The following is a 16954-nucleotide window of genomic DNA, read 5'->3' as shown; positions in this document are numbered from 1 at the left end:
ACAGTAATGGTAGACAAGGTCAGACTCCAATCACCAAATGGGAGAAAGTTTGTGGCATTTAGTGGACAATATGGAATAGGTTAAATGAAGATCCACAAAAGCTTTCAGGATGAAGATCCCGAAGGTTTTAAACAATCTCAGGAATTTGCGTTCAGCGATGTCGATATATATTCTTAGCACAAGCTTCTATCTAGGTGCTGCATAAGTCAGAAAATGACAGCATAAAGCAGATATGAAAATAATGACTGAAGGCATAACAATGACTCACAATGACATGTTATAGAGGTGATTTCACAAACTCAACAAGGAGAGCAGCACTATCCTGCGTCACGACTAGCGTATTACTCAAGATGATCTTTATGCTCACCAAAAGCCAGCTTTATGAGAAACCTGTCAAATACACTCAAGACCATGCTGTAATCTGTAGCATTAATTGTACAGATACTAAAGATTCAAAGCCCAAACAGATACTGTAAAGCTTTAAGTTATTGTTGTGCTGATGATTAAGGTTACGTTGCTTTGTTGTAAATGATCAGCTTACTTTTAACTGCAAACACTAGTCCTTAATCTTATGATGGCACTGACTAGACCTTTCCAGTTCAAGTTAATTTAGATATTCTAATACTTCTCGTGTCAGCCTCAGCTGCAACATTGTGTGTACTATGATGCCACAGCTGACTGATCTGATGTGGTCAATAATCAATACCTTTCTGATTAGGTTACCGAGGGCAGCCTGGAACAAGTCAAACTTGTCGAAAAAATCCTGTGCAAGCAGCAGGTCCTCATCTAATTTGTAGATACATACAAGTGGAGGATGTGGGACAGAGATTCATTTGATACCCTTCTACTGAGGCAGCTATACAATGGAATTTTCAACACACTACAGGTATTTTGTAGAATAACATTTATGTATTTACAGGTGAGACTGAGCCAGAGCAGGGAGAGCTCTGCATCTAACTATTGTTCTGTTTGACTTAAAAATCCCTGATGTTAGCACTCATTGCTCATGTTGAGCAAGTAGAAATGAAAACAAAGATTACAAATTTGAAAATTTCCTATGATTTTGTAAAGCAGTATCATCTATTCTTACATACATGAATTTTGAATAAAATGGTATGCAACAAATAAGGTCTTTGTTTTGGGAATGGGTAAAATTAAGATTATTTGCACTAATATTCACTTGTAACTTCGTGGTTATGTTGCTGGACTAGTAATTCAGAGAAACAAGTTAAAATTCCAACAAGGCAGCTGGGAAATTTAAATTCAGCTAATTAAATAAAATACTAGTATCAGTATTGGTGACCATGATACTTCCAGATTGTCATAAAAAAAACCCATCTGGTTCATTAAAGACTTTTAAGGATGGAAATCTGCTGTCCTATTTCAGTCTGGTCTATATGTGGCTCCAGACTTAAAGAGATGGAGTTAACTATTAACTGCCCTCCGAAATGGACTAGCAAGTTATTCAGTTGTAAGAAAGAAAGCGCTTTACTATCACCTTCAAGGTCAATTAAAGCTGGATAGTAAATGTTGATTGTCAGTAATGTCCACAAACACTAAATGAAAAGATCATACTTCATTCTCCAGTCATTATTTCTCCAGTCGAATGACAGACTTCAGCCATTGCTGTCAATGTACGAATATACCTCAGTTTCCAAGCCCTGAGATTTCCCTGTGAAATCTGGATGCTCAGGAGCTTCTCCTAATGGATCAGGCGGAGATTGGTATCTCAGTAGAATTTATAATTTTCCGGTTTACATTGTGGGTGCCTCAACAAGCTCAGTCACTACTCCATTGATGCTTCAAACAACTCTCAGCAGATATCCTGAAAGTCAATGTCAAGCATTTAAACAAAAATATTCAAGGAAATGTTATGCCTTCCCAATAAAGCCATTGGGAAGGCATAACATTTTCTTGAATATTTTTGTTTGAATGCTTGACATTGGCTTTCAGGATATCTGGCAATGCCATCACCTCTTGAGCCATGCAAACCAGAACAGTCTCAGGTTCCATCCTTGGGCTATGCTGTCAGCCGATCTGAGCCAAAGCAGCACTAAAGCTGTGATAATTGTCTGCAGCTCCCCACGCCGGTTAAGGTAGGGGGCAATAATGTCCAGGGTGTACACTCCCAAATCTCAAACAAAATCCCAAGGTCTATGATGGACACTGCTGAGGATATAATTGGCTTCAGTCATAAAACTTGGTCACAGGTGAAGGATGGCTTATCAACCCTCTTGCAGCTTGGTTGGCAACCATGAAATCAAGCACTACAGGTGGCAAAGCATAAATTCCTGATCTTGGAGGCGGACCTACTAGTGCACCTTTTTCCTGCCTAAAAAACATGCATGTGTAATACACACTCTGGTTGAACATTCACTTGTGTTTTGGGCTCAATTAATAATTGTAAAGTGATGCATATCTAAGGAACCAATTTCTAAAAGTTCCACTAACCATAATTCTGTTCTTTTATTTAAAAATAAATTAGTACAACCAGATCTTGAAAACAGACACTGTATTTGACTCATTGGCCGCCATTATAAACAACATTTCGTGAGACTAGAATGCCTGGCAGAGAATTGTGCTTGTATATTTCCTGAACTGTAGAATGATTGAACACTAAAAGCAGCCTCATGCCATTCAATCACTCCATCTAGCTTCCCATTTACCAGGTGATCACCAAATTACCATTTGTCAGCATTTCCTTTTCCTACCTCAGCTTTGGCAGGCAGACTCTTACTGAAATTCCAATTTTGTTTGTCCAAATAGCTCAGCAGGGTCAACCAAAAAAAGGGAGATTTTCACTTTGTGACTTGCTGCTATCAGTCATTCCATACATCGTTTACAGTCAAGCCCGGTGAACAACTGGGAAAGGGCAAAGAAAATCAGAAACAAGTCTTTTGATAAGCAACTACAACGACTCAGTGCTCTGCTTAAGGTGCAGCAGAGACAATAGATAAAGATAGCTATGTCCAAACTGTAGCCCATCGGGTCATTTCAGCAAGAATACGACAGTGCAGTGCCCTGGTTGGGGAAAATAACATTTTGGCCAGCGTTACCGCTCCAACAGATGCAGGACAATGTGTGAATGACACTGTGAACAGATCGAATTGAACTTATCTACAACTCCCTGGCTACTTCAGAAGTCTGCCGATACTTCAGTGTCTAGGTTAATACATTAAGAATAGCCACTTGAAGGAAGGTACCAAAGGGCAACTGGTACCGAAGAGCTCCAACACACACAAGTCAACATGTTGAGAAGAGGGTGGGTTGGAGTGGTGTGGAAAATATCTTAAATAGATTATTTTATCCATATCACACAATAAATAATGGGCTACAGCAGTGACTGGGAATTTATTCACTCAGGAATAGTTACAAATCCTATATTCCACTGCATACAGTTAATCAGAATGGATGCACATACATCTGTTGCACAAATTACAGTGAAGTCTATATTATCCTTGGGTTTGCAGATAATTGGGTGAACAATGCTGCATTCACTATACAGCCACAGTATGTCATATAAGGTAGCAACCGCTACAAATTTTAACACTCAGTAACACTGCAATAAAATGAATCATTGAAAAAAATCCGAGTGCATGTGCTTTAGAAAAACACAAGTGTAAAGAAACAGAGGATACCCACAGCTCATGATATACTATAAAATAAATTTACAATTGACAAGAAACTGAACTGGACCAGCCACATAAATACTGTGCCTACAAGAGGAGGTCAGGGGCCAGGAATCCTGTGGTGAGTAACTCACCTCCTGACTCGCCAAAGATGGTCCACCATCTACAAGGCAGTCAGGAGTGTGATGGCATACTCTCCGCCTGCCTGGATGAGTGCAGCTTCAACACTCAAGAAGCTTGACACTGTCCAGGACAAAGCAGCCCGCTTGATGGACACCCATCCACCACCTTAAATATTCACTCCCTCCACCACCAACGCACAGTGGCAGCAACGTACACCATTTACAAGATGCACTGCAGCAACTCACCAAGGCTTCTTTGACAACGCCTTCCAAAACCGTGGCCTCTACCATCTAGAAGGACAAGGGGACAGCAGATACACGGAAACACCATCATCTGCAAGTTCTTCTCCAAGTCACACGCAATCCTGACTTGGAAATATTTTTGCCATCCCTTCACTGTTGCTGAAAGAAAATCCTGGAACTCACTTTCTAACGGCACTGTGGGTGTACCTACACCACATGGACTGCAGTGGTTCAAGAAGGCAGCTCACCACCACTTTCTCAAGAGCAACTAGGGAGTTTTATTATGATTTGGACCTGAGTTTTAATTTTGGGTGGCAGTGTCCATCACGGCTACTGAACACTTTAGTGATCTCCAGACATAATTCAAGGGCAATTAGGAAGGGGCAATAAATGCTGGCCTAGCTAGCGACGCCCAGGTCCTGTAAAAATACTTTTAAAAAGAATGGCTGCAAATGAATTGGATAAATTGCTCTAAGCATTGCTGTGTACACAACATGAGATATTTTTCCTTGGTTCTGATGAAGAGTCATACGGATTCGAAACATTAACTGTATTCCTCTCCGCAGATGCTGTCAGACCTGCTGAGTTTTTCCAGCTTTTTTTATTTTTGTTTCAGATTTCCAGCATCCGCAGTATTTTGCTTTTATCTGCTGAGAAAGGTCACTGTTACTGCCCCAGGCTGTATTCTGATTAAAATCACCACATCTGTGGGCAGTCATTTCTACAGAGGGACAGCCGTGCAAGCAAAGTTTGTCAATCTTTTAGCAAAAATACTGCAAGCGTAGGCTTACATTTAGAGCTCCGTTCTTGAGTGAAATTCCATCTTTCTCAAAAGATAGTAAAGTTCTTTATAAATGTCAGTAAATAATTTACCATAATTGGATTAATTATTCGAGCTGAACAGTGTTAACCTTTCAAGGTTAAGTTTGCAAAGCACACCCTTTTTGTACAGGGGTAACAAGATCAGCTCACAAAACTGCTACATGACTACTGAAAGAGAAAGAGGTACCATTCAAGCCTGAACTGTGGCATCCAACAACATAGTACAGCAAATTTACTGAATAAAATGTCAGCAAGATTTCAATCAATGACTGGGCAATATTCCAGTGTTGTATAATCCAGTTGTGGGTAGAATCAAGTTCACCATCCATTTTCTTTTTATAAAGTATGCCTCTGAAGCACCCTCAGACATTTTCTCTACATTAAAAAGGTGCTATATAAATGTACTGGTTCCAGCACAGAGTTTTGCATAGTGGGAACGCATTACAGGAATTCTGGGTTTCAGCAGGAAGGAAAATCCATTAAGCAATCCATATCACATTAGGAAGGTTCCAGGTTTGATTTCCAACCTGTAGCACATTAGCATTTACCTGGCTATAAAGATAGTCAGACTAAATTGGTATTCACAAAGGAGATGAAATAATCAGCTAATGCCCCTATTCTTGTTTGCCATCCAGTGACTTCACTGGAAATTACACGTGCACGTGCCATTTGATTTTCCTGATAAAATAACCTGATGATACTCAAGGCTTAAGATTCACTCGAAAAATGAGCATATGGAATGCTGGTTCATTCATGTTATTAACCCATTGTTAAGCATTATCTTACAGAGCCACATGAAAACAATTCCTAAAGAAAAGGAATGCTATATCTAAAAAAAGATGCATACTATCAAACATCTTGAGTGGTAGTTCATCACATAATAGGCTACTCAAAACAAGAAACAACACTGTTGTATAAGTCATACAGGCCACAAGAGTCTCATTCTATTCCTGTTTTATTGCAAGGTACAAAACATCAGTTGGATGACAATAAGGGTGCTACAATCTGCTTCAGAAACTCTGGAAAAGGGCCATCACTCTGGATCGCTCTTCAGTCACACTCATGACACAATGACTAGGGGACACAGGTTTAAGGTTTTGGGCAAGAGATGCAGGGGAAATGTGAGGAACTTTTTTTTCACACCTTGAGTGGTAATGACCTGCAACTCGCTGCCTACAAGAGTAAATGAAGCTGAGATGAAGAATGATTTCAAAAGAAAATTGGATGGACACTGGAGGGAAATAAACTTACAGGGCCACAGGGATACAGCAGGAGGAACGGCACTGACTGGACTGCTCTAGAGACAGTCAGCATAGTTTTGATGGGCCAAATGGCCTCCTGTGCTGTAATGACTCTCACTCATTAGAGCATTCTCTGCCACTTCTACCATCTCCAACATGATGCCATCACCAAACACAACTTCCCTCCCCTTTCAGTATTCCAAAAGGGTCCATTCCTACTGCATTACCCTAGATCATTCCTCAGTCACCACCAAAACCACCCCCCTTTCCTACAGCATCTTTTCATGCAAGCGCAGTAGCTCAACATCTGCCTTTTTAAACCCTCCCTTCTCAATGTCCAAGGCCCCAAAAATCCTTTCACGTGAAGCACCGAATTACTTGTATTTCTTTCAATTTAGTCTGCTGTATTTGCTACTCACAATGCAGCCCCCTCTACATTAAGGCACCTAACACAGACTGGGTGACCACCTTGCAGAACACCTCTATTCAGTCCTTGAGCATGACCCTAGACTTCCAGTCACCTGTCCTTTTAATCCTCCACCTTGCTCCCACTCTAATTTCTCTGTCCTTGGTTTCCTGCAGTGTTCCAAAGAAGCTCAAAGCAAGCTTGAGGAACAGCACCTCTCTTTTGACTGAGTACTTCACAGCCTATGAGTCTCAACAGAGTTCAAAATTTTAAATCACAACCTTTGTCCCCACTTTGTTTCATTTTTCTCTGCTAGTTTTTTTCTCTATTGTGTCTCTCATTTCCTTTACTTCCGGACAGCAGTTAATCAGGATCCTAACAATCACACATCCTTTAGACACATCTTTGCTTCCTTAGTTGTTTCATTATCACTCCCTTTGGCCTTGAAGCATTAAATCTTTAGTCATTTAATCTCTCCACCCTATCACAGGACTTCTCTTTTGTTGTTCTTCCCACTTTCTCCCTTTCATTTGCTCAAAACCCAGTACATTTATAGCTTTTCCCAGCTCTGGTGAAAGGTCACAGACCTGAAACATTAACCCCTTCTCTCCCTGGAGATGCTGCCAGATCTGTTGAATTTTTCCAGTTTTTATTTCTGATTTCTAGCAACTGGAGGATTTTGCTTTTGCATGCATTAGAAATGCAGTTATGGGGGCAGAAAGCAAGAGAGCAGGATCAGGTATGGCTACACAGCACCTCAACAAAATGTGAAGGACAAAATCAAATATGGCTGTGTGGCCCCTCAGTCAAATATTGGTGGTCAAGATCCAGCATGGCTGTAATTCCCTTCCCAGAAAATGGTCTCTAAGCTCTCACTGCTTGGGAGAGAATTGGCCAAGATGAGTTCACTGTACAGTGATCAAGAATTAATTTTCATTTCATACTTCAAAGGACTTCCTTCATTGCCTAGATAAAGACAGTAAATTAATTCAGGACGTCAAAGCCAGCAGAAGTGGGGAATGCCCTGGAGACTTCCTTCCTTGCTTGTACTCTTCAGTGGAATTTCTAGTACTCTATTCTTTCAGCTTTCAATTTATAAGAAAAACTCCCAGTCATTTTTCCTGTAAGTTTCAGTCGTAAATTCTGGTGTATCACAGGTCTAACTGTTGATTTTGTTTCCCTACAAACTAGCACCTTCCCCCCACCCCTCCCCCCATCACCACCATACTGCCAAAAAAAAAGGAAGGAATGAAAAAATTCAGCAGGGTTACTTATTGACATTAGTAATTCATTTTGTTTTCAGGAAAAAATCATATTGTTCCGTTTACAACAATTTACATTTATATAACACATTTAATATATTAAGACATCCCAAAGTGCTTCACAGGAGCACAATCAGACAAAATTGACGTGAGCCGCAGGTGACATTGGCATAGAGCATCAAAAGCTCGGTAGAAGAGGTAGGTTTTAATGAGTGTCTTAAAGGGAGAGAGTGAGGTGGTAGACAGAGAGGTTTAGAAAAGGAATTCAAGAATTGAGAGCCTAGGTTCGGGCCCACAACCAATGGTGGGTCGAAGGAAATGGCAAGGGATGCACGAGGCCAGAAATGGAAAAGAGAATTCTAATCTGAGAGCTATTCCTTCAGCACCCATCTCGTTAAATTGAGATAATAATTTTAGTGCTGATAAATGGAACATTCCTGACTCTCAACCAACATCAATCACTCCCAAATAAATTACAGTCGTCTCAGTTGAGGTAACGTTTCCTATACTCGACTAAGTGTGCCACCACGCCAACCTATTTAAAAAATGTTACGTTTGCCACTTCTTGAATGAACTATCCCATGACACCTCCAATGATACCGCAATGCACTGCTAATTTAGTGGCGAATCAGGGATATTTTAGCAGTCTATATAAGAACTGGTTTGAGATTGCTGAAACCCATTGCTTTGTTCCTCAATGCCAACAGACAGGAGAGTTTCTCATCAGTCTTATCTGGACTTGAACTCAGATTGTCATGTTGAAAAGAACAATAAAGCTGCTGTGCAAGCCATGAATTGGCATGATGGCCTGTAGAATTGCCAATAATATAATTCCAGTCCTTAGAATTTAAGAAAAAACTCAAATAGATGAGCATTTTGCCACCCTGCCAAAGGCATTTAATACATCCACAAGGCTTTTGATAGTCAAAGGCTGCTAATCTCTGGCCAGCATTAGCTATCCCCTATTTTTCTAGGCAACAATTTGCAGTGATGGCTGCAGCTGCTCATTATCATGTCTCTCACTAACTGCTCTAGACAAAGATGGAAGCACCTGGGTTAGAAGCACATTAGTACTCAAGACATTTTTAAAAAGAGCTTTCCCTGCAGAATGAAGTCATAACACAGCCTTAGTCTGAGCCACAGATGCAGGAAAAATCATTTCTTCCACAATGCACCCGTCAGTTTAAGGACAGGAGAAAATGTAAACTTGATATTAAAGCAAGTTTACCTTATTTCAGGGAATTTTGCCGCTGGTGTACTCATGGCTAAATATACCCAACTAGTGTATATTTGGAAAATTCAGATATACTGATTTCATAGGAGCAATTTAACATAATTTACTAAGTAACTAAATTGTCAATCAAACTAGAACAATCCACCTAATGCTCTTCCAAGAATCAAAATTCTAATTTTCAGAAAGGTTGAGATATTCAAGGAGTCCTATGATCACATAAACCACAATCAGCAGATACTGCAGAATCCCATGAGCCTACACTTCGTATTCTTTTCAGATATGAAACAACATAACACTTATGCAGAATAACAGATGTTTGGGAAGTTAAAGGCTTGGAACTTGATGTTTGAAGTTCGACGCACTCACAGGTACCCTATATCATACAGTATTACATGCACACGGTCAACTTCTCAGCAGTTTTCAGATTATCTTGTAAAGTACACATTTTTAAGTTAGAATATGCAGGTTTTTGGCATTTTGCAGCTTTTTTTTATTGTACATAGCATAACATCTGCATTGTCAGCCACCCTCTTTGCTGCAGAAAGATAGATCATTAGCTAATTATCAAGGAAGAGTCCAAAAAGGGAAAATCACCTATTAAGATACATACATATAAAAGAATGAGGCATGAAGGAAAAAATTGAAGTACACCCATGCCAAATTGTACTGTGCCTGAATCTACAGCAAATTCAAATGGAAACCTCCCTCCCCCTCGCTCTTCCTCCTCACCCCGCCCCCAGTCCACCTCAACCACCCCCCACCATCACCTCCACCAACCGCCCAGCACAGAAAAGGCCTGCCCCCACCCCCCACCATGATCACCCTGGCCCAGGTGAGGCACCCCCCATCCCCATCCCAGTGCCCCCTCACTCCAGGTGAGGGGACCCTCGCCCAGCAAAGCCCCTTTCCCCAGGTGAGGCCCCCAAGCTTCCCAGGTGAGTGCACCACAACCACCCTCCCCAAGAGAGGCTGTCCCCCCCTCCCCCCTTCCCAGGTGAGAGGTTCCCCCCACCGCCAACCCCCCACCCCCAAGGCAAAGCCCCTCCCGTCTTCTCTCCCCAGGTGAGACACCTTCCCTCAGACCCCCTCAGCCCAGGTGAGGGACAACCCCATTCCACGTGAGGAACACCCCCTACTCCCCGACCCATTCTCCCCACCCCACATGCTCTTCCTCTCTCTCCCAAACCCCACTCCCTGCCCCCTCAGCTGCAGACCTCATCCCATCCTCCCCCTACCACACCCCATCTCCCCTCCTCACCCCCTCCCCCACCCCTCTTTCCCTTCCTTCCCCATCTCCACCTCTCTTTTTCCCCTTCCCAACCCCCTCTCTCCCTTTCTCTTTTTCCCCTCCCCAACCCCCTCTCTCCCATTCCCCTCCCCACATCCCACTCTCTCCCCTCACGCTCCCCAACACCTCTCTCCCTTGCCCCCAAAAACCCCCTTCTCCCCCACACCCCCACCACACACTCCTCCCGCCCCACCACTCTCCCCATCCCCATCTCTCACCTCCCTCCTCTCTCTCCCCTCTCCACACCACCCCCCCTCTCCCTCCCCCCACTCCCCTCTCTCTCCTCTCCCCACCTCACTTCCCCCCTCTCCCCACCTCACTTCCCCCCTCTCCCCACCTCACTTCCCCCCCTCTCCCCACCTCACTTCCCCCCCTCTCCCCACCTCACTTCCCCCCCCTCTCTCTCCCCTCCCCTCCCCACCTCTCTCCCTCCCCACCTCTCTCTCCTCTCTCGGATCGCCCTATCTTTCCCCTTCCCCATCAGCCCCCTCCATCTTCCGCATCCCCCCTCTCCCCCTTCCCCAGCCCCCTCTCTCTCCCCCTTCCCCAGCCCCCTCTCTCTCCCCCTTCCCCAGCCCTCTCTCTCTCCCTCCTCCCTTTCCCCAGCCCCCTCTCTCTCCCTCCTCCCTTTCCCCAGCCCCCTCTCTCTCCCTCCTCCCTTTCCCCAGCCCCCTCTCTCTCCCTCCTCCCCTACCCCAGCCCCCTCTCTCTCCCTCCTCCCCTTCCCCAGCCCCCTCTCTCTCCCTCCTCCCCTACCCCAGCCCCCTCTCTCTCCCTCCTCCCCTTCCCCAGCCCCCTCTCTCTCCCTCCTCCCCTTCCCCAGCCCCCTCTCTCTCCCTCCTCCCCTTCCCCAGGCCCCTCTCCCTCCTCCCCTTCCCCAGGCCCCTCTCTCTCCCTCCTCCCCTTCCCCAGCCCCGTCTCTCTCCCTCCTCCCCTTCCCCAGCCCCCCCTCTCTCTCTTCCCCTTCCCCAGCCCCCCCTCTCTCTCTTCCCCTTCCCCAGCCCCCCCTCTCTCTCTTCCCCTTCCCCAGCCCCCCCCCTCTCTCTCTTCCCCAGCCCCCCCCCCTCTCTCTCCTCCCCTTCCCCAGGCCCCGCTCTCTCTCTCTCTCCTCCCCTTCCCCAGGCCCCGCTCTCTCTCTCTCTCCTCCCCTTCCCCAGGCCCCACTCTCTCTCTCTCTCCTCCCCTTCCCCAGGCCCCTCTCTCACTACCACCCCACCAACCCCTCCCCCTCTCTCACCACCCCCTCACCAACCCATCCCCCTCTCTCCTCACCCCCTACCAACCCCTCTCCCCACCCCATCCCTCCAGACTCCCCACACCCATCTCTCCTTTTCACCCCTCCCCCCTCTCACCTCCCCACACCTCTTTTTCCCCTCCTTAATCCCCTCTCTCTCCTCCCCACCCCCATCTCCCCTTCCCAACCTCCTCTCTCCCCTCCCCAACACCACTATTCTCCCCACCCCTACACCACTACTCACCCCACCCCCATGCCCCAGACCCCCTCTTCCCCCCAAACCCCCTCCCCTCTCCACCCCTCCCTCCCTCCACCCACCACACCTCTCTCTCCCACCTCACCCCCCCAACTCCTCCCCCTCTACCCACCTCACCCCCAACCCACTCCACCCCCTCTCTCCCTCCCCACCAACCCCTCTCCCTCTCTCCCCACCCCACTCATCCCCCTCCCCTCTCTCCCCACCCCACTCATCCCCCTCCCCTCTCTCCCCACCCACCACCAACCCCTCCCCCTCTCTCCCCACCCACCACCCACCCCTCCCTCCCCTCTCCCCACCCACCCCTCCCTCCTCTCTCCCCTCTCCCCACCCACCCCTCCCTCCTCTCTCCCCTCTCCCCACCCACCCCTCCCTCCTCTCTCCCCACCCACCCCTCCCCTCTCCCCAGCCCCCCACCAACCCCTCCCTGCTCTCGCCCCCACCAACCCCTCCCCGCTCTCGCCCCCACCAACCCCTCCCCACTCTCCCCACCAACCCCTCCCCCATCTCCCCACCCACCCCTCCCTCCTCTCTCCCCACCCACCCCTCCCTCCTCTCTCCCCACCCACCCCTCCCTCCTCTCTCCCCTCCAACCCCTCCGCCTCTCCCCAGCACCCCCACCAACCCCTCCCTGCTCTCGCCCCCACCAACCCCTACCCCTCTCTCCCCACCCCGCTCCCCACCCCTCCCCACCGACCCCTCCCCCGCTCCCCACTCCACCCCCCCTCTCTCCCCACCCCCCACCAACCTCTCCCTCCCCACCCACCAACCCCTCCCGACCCACCCCCCCTCTCCCTCTCTCTCTGCACCCCCCACCAACCCCTCCCCCTCTCTCCCCACCCCCCCTCCCCGCACCCCCCACCAACCCCTCCCCACCCCCCACCAACCCCTCCCCCTCTCTCCTCACCAACCGCTCCCCTCTCCCCAACCCCTCCCCCCCCGCTCTCCCCCCCGACCAAACCCCTCCCCCCGCTCCCCCCACCAACCCCTCCCCCCCTCTCCCCCCACCAACCCCTCCCCCTCTCCCCCAACCCCTCCCCTCTCTCCCCCCACCCCCTCCCCCCCACCCCCCAAACCAAACCCTCCCCCCCACCCCCCAACCACTCCCCACCACCCCAAACCCTCCCCCTCTCCCCCCCACCAACTTCTCCCCTCTCTCCCCACCCCTCCCCATCTCTCCCCTCCCCACTCCTCTCTTCCCCACAGTTGAGCGCCGTCGGTGCACCTGTCACTGAGGAGAATGGGGACGGTGAAGTGACAGCTCCTCCTCACTCCAATCCCTTGGTACACAATCATGAAATACCCTTTTGGAGTGTACTTCAGCCCCTACCGCGCTTGGGCCGCATCCTAAAGGATTACAAGATGATCGACCACCGCTTGGAGCTGCTGTCAGCAACCCCGATACTCACCATAACCCAAAGCACAAACCGACAACAATATCCCCACTATCCCCTCTAGCCGAAAGATGGCGGCCGTTTCAGGTTAGAGATGGCCAACGCGCATGTGCTGCCGCCCGCCGCGCATTCTGGGAGCTGTGGTTCTCTGTCGCCGCGCTGAAGGGCACTCGGTTTGGCATTGGACTACAACTCCCGGCTGCTTTCACAGCCAGGCGCTTTCCTGCGGCCGGAGCGCTGTGTGCTGTGGGAGTTATAGTTTCCACGCTCGAGTCCTGGCCGCAGCCGGAGTCACTGCTCAATTGCAGGAATGTAGGGATTTTTCCAGCCATCCAATTCCAGAAGTAAAAAATCCCCTTGGAATTTACGCGCATTATATGCATCCAGTAAATTGCAGCAGATAAAGGGAGAAATGGGATTTTTCAGACCCTGAAAGGAAATATTTCCCCACAAAATTGTGAATAGAACTGGATTATGACAACTTGCAGTCTGTAAATCCGATTTGATTTCCAGGATTCAAAAATGCCACGCCTGACTTGTAAATCACACAATATCACTGTTTTCTTCTAATTATATCTGAGTAAACTGTTTTATTTACTGCATTGAACTCTGATGAAAGGTTACAAGCTGAAATGTTAACTCCGTTTATCCCTCTCCATAGATGCTGCCTGACCTGCTGAGTATTTGCAGCATTTTCTGTTTTTACTTTAGTTTTTTTACTGCAACTTTTTTAATGCCCGTAGGTTTGATATGTATCTTTACTGAAATCAGACCTTAATCTGGTACTTTAGCCCCTTCATAAATCTTTCTATTTATATCTTTCTCTCTGTCAAACTGTATTCTACTTCCACTGGCTGTTCAGGTGATGGTAATTAGCTACAAATAACTGAATAGAAAATGTTAGTATAGTAATTTACAACAAGAAGTGGGTGCAGGAGTAGGACATACTACCCCTCAAGTAAGCCTGGCAAATGTTAACACAAAAGTGCGATCAAAAATCATAAGATGAAGTAAAGGTTTGTGGACAAAAGGGTGTGTCCCATATGTAAGATTTTATTGATACATATATTCATGTTACGGAATGTTATGCCACTTTAAAATGGAATGGTGTACAATACTGCTGGATGTTCTGTAGCTCCATTAAACAGGACATGTCGTTCGTATACCTGACACCAGGCTCCCAAAGCAACTGCTTTACTCAGAACTTGGTCATGGCAGAAGACTCCCAGGAGGAATGTGGAAACGCTTTAGGGATGTCCTCAAAGCATCCCTGAAGAGGTCAAACACATTCATCGACTCATGAGAAACCCTGGCTTGTGATCGACCATAATGGAGCAGGCTCATCCAGGAAGGCACCTGAACTTCAGAAATGTGAAGAGGCAAAATTGAGGCATCAGACGAAGCGCACAAACTTCCAAACAACCCAACTACCCAACACTTCAAGCACCAGCTACCCGACATGTGGCAGAGTCTGCAGATTGCAATTGGACTTATCAGAACCCATTGAACTGGAATGAAAGAAAGTCATCCACGATTCTGAAGAACTGCTTAAGAAGAAGATGTTCTGTAGCATTACTCATGGTGAGTCAGAGGATATGATGTTTTAACGAGAATGAGAACAACACTATGCAGAATGTATTAGTATATCCTGGTGATAAAAAATTGGGAGGTGAAATTATAGAAACAAATGCTGATTTGCAACCAGCAGTGAGATGGAGCAAGGATCAGTTCAAGTTAACAAAAATGTATAAACTGCAATTTTACATCGATTTATAGCTAAACATAGGTGCCAAGATTTTCTTAATGTAAACCATTTGGTATTGTGGCTGAGTGAAAATCTTGGATCTCTACTGAGCAGTGCTGTGAGAGTGCTTACCCTACACAGACTGCAGCGGCTCAAGAAGAAGGCCCACCTTCTCATGGGCAATTAGGGTGGACAATAAATAGTCATTTCACCAGTGATATCTATATCCTGAGAATGTTAAGAAAAAAACAATGTTGCTGTGAAGAAGGATCATACAGACTTAACATGTTAACTCTGTTTCTCTCTCCACAGATGCTATCAGGCCTGCTGAGTTTTTTCAGCATTTTCGGTTTTTATTTCAGATTTCCAGCATCTGCGGTATTTTGCTTTTATATTGTATTGTTTCTGGTGTGTTTGGATGCTGGCAGTGTATTAACTAGGAGACGCACACATGGATCTCTGCAATTTTAATTTTATACTGGTGCAGGCCTCTGAAGATGATAAGCAAACTGAACATGTGGCAATGTTGAAGGAGGAGTCTGTATGTAGAGCTGAGAGCTTGATTAGGCATTGTCTTAGTATTTGTGGAAGGGAGGGTGAATATTACTACGTATTATTAAATTAAATTAAAGACGTGTTTTTTCTATGAAGTATTAGAATTTACGAACATACGAATTAGGAGCACGAGTCGGCCATTCGGTCCCTTGAGCCTACTCCATATTTCAGTAAGATCACTGCTGATCTAAATATAACCTCAACTGCACATTCCTGCCTCAATAACCTTTCACCCCCTTGTTAATCAAGAATCTATCTAGCTCTGCCTTAAAAATATTCAAAGACTCTGCTTCCACTGTCTTTTGAAGAAGGGAATTCCAAAGACTCACGACCCTCTGAGAGAAAAAAATTCTCTTCGTCTCTGTCTTAAATGAGTGACCCCTTATTTTTAAACTGTGTCCCCTAGTTCTAATCTCTCCCACAAGGGGAAACATCCTTTCAGCATCCACCCTGCCAAGTGTCCTCAGGATCTTATATTTTTATGATATAAAGTTGCTTATGTGGGTGGGTTAGACAGCACTGTGGCTGGTAACAGGATTTTCTTTTTTGCTCTGCAGGACATTTACCCACATCTAATGGACAGCTTTGCACCTGATATATAACTTTATATAACTGAGATATGCTGCAGTATTAAACCTCTATAAAACAGAATACTATTACATCTTATATGGAGGACTGTTAACCCACTGGAAATCCAAGTGCTATCCAAAAAGAGCAAAAGTGATATATCACATTCTGCTGCTCTGTGATGTGGCAGCAGGTGCATACCTGAGATCCCTAGGGGGATTGTGAGGTTGGGGAGCTCTTGTGCTGAGTGAAATGGAGCAACACTGTGGCATCCAGCACAACGAATTCCCTCGCCTTGTACCACCAAACCACCAGTCTCGCCAAAACCTCAGTCTGAGATCATGGGGATTTCTTCGTGGTGATGCAGTGAGCTCACGGTATGCTCACTAAGTAGCTACATTTGTGGGGTTTAATATTTTTAACTCTGACCCGGAGGGGTGGGGGGGGGGAGTGATGTGTGAGTGGGGGAGACACAACCATCCAATACAGCAACGTTTTCAAGGACCCGCAAAGGTTGTCTTTGGTCGCACCCCTACTCACTCCAAAATGGGGAGCTCTCTCTTTACACTGGGCAGTTCAGCTCACCCACTCCCAATACTCCAGTCTGCAGAGGCGATAGGTCTAACATACACAATATTAAATGTTAAACTGGTCATTTGTCCAGGCAACTCACCCTTGCGCCATTCTGCGAAAGAGGAAATAAACTGTTCGAAAAAAACCCAAAAAGGACATTGTGTGAAATTAGAAGAAAGATTCTTGCGCCCGAAATCGGACACTGTCAGTTTCAAGTGTAAATATATGAATGATTTTATATCACCTGAACTTATCTCCAGGCTTTTAAAAATGGGTGATGTCATTTGATGGGAATAACGGTGCTGACACGGGCGACACAGAAACACACAAAAGCAAAACAGTAATGTTGTGATGAGATGGGACCGCAACTGGAAAGTCCCTCGG

At 46.3% G+C, this 16954-nt stretch overlaps 1 protein-coding gene across 1 annotated transcript in view; it reads right to left on the bottom strand.

The window, feature by feature from the left end:
- LOC121286924 (AP-1 complex subunit gamma-1-like) overlaps positions 1 to 13249 on the bottom strand; it is a 113269-nt gene extending 100020 nt beyond the window's left edge. The window contains exon 1 of the mRNA XM_041204215.1: positions 13147 to 13249. The gene's annotated coding sequence lies outside the window, so the exon portion shown is untranslated. The remainder of the gene's footprint in view (positions 1 to 13146) is intronic.
- Between the last annotated feature and the right edge of the window lie 3705 nt (positions 13250 to 16954).

Source organism: Carcharodon carcharias, chromosome 14 (assembly GCF_017639515.1).
Source record: "Carcharodon carcharias isolate sCarCar2 chromosome 14, sCarCar2.pri, whole genome shotgun sequence".
Classification (NCBI taxonomy): domain Eukaryota; kingdom Metazoa; phylum Chordata; class Chondrichthyes; order Lamniformes; family Lamnidae; genus Carcharodon; species Carcharodon carcharias.
This window is presented reverse-complemented; position numbering and strand designations above follow the sequence as displayed.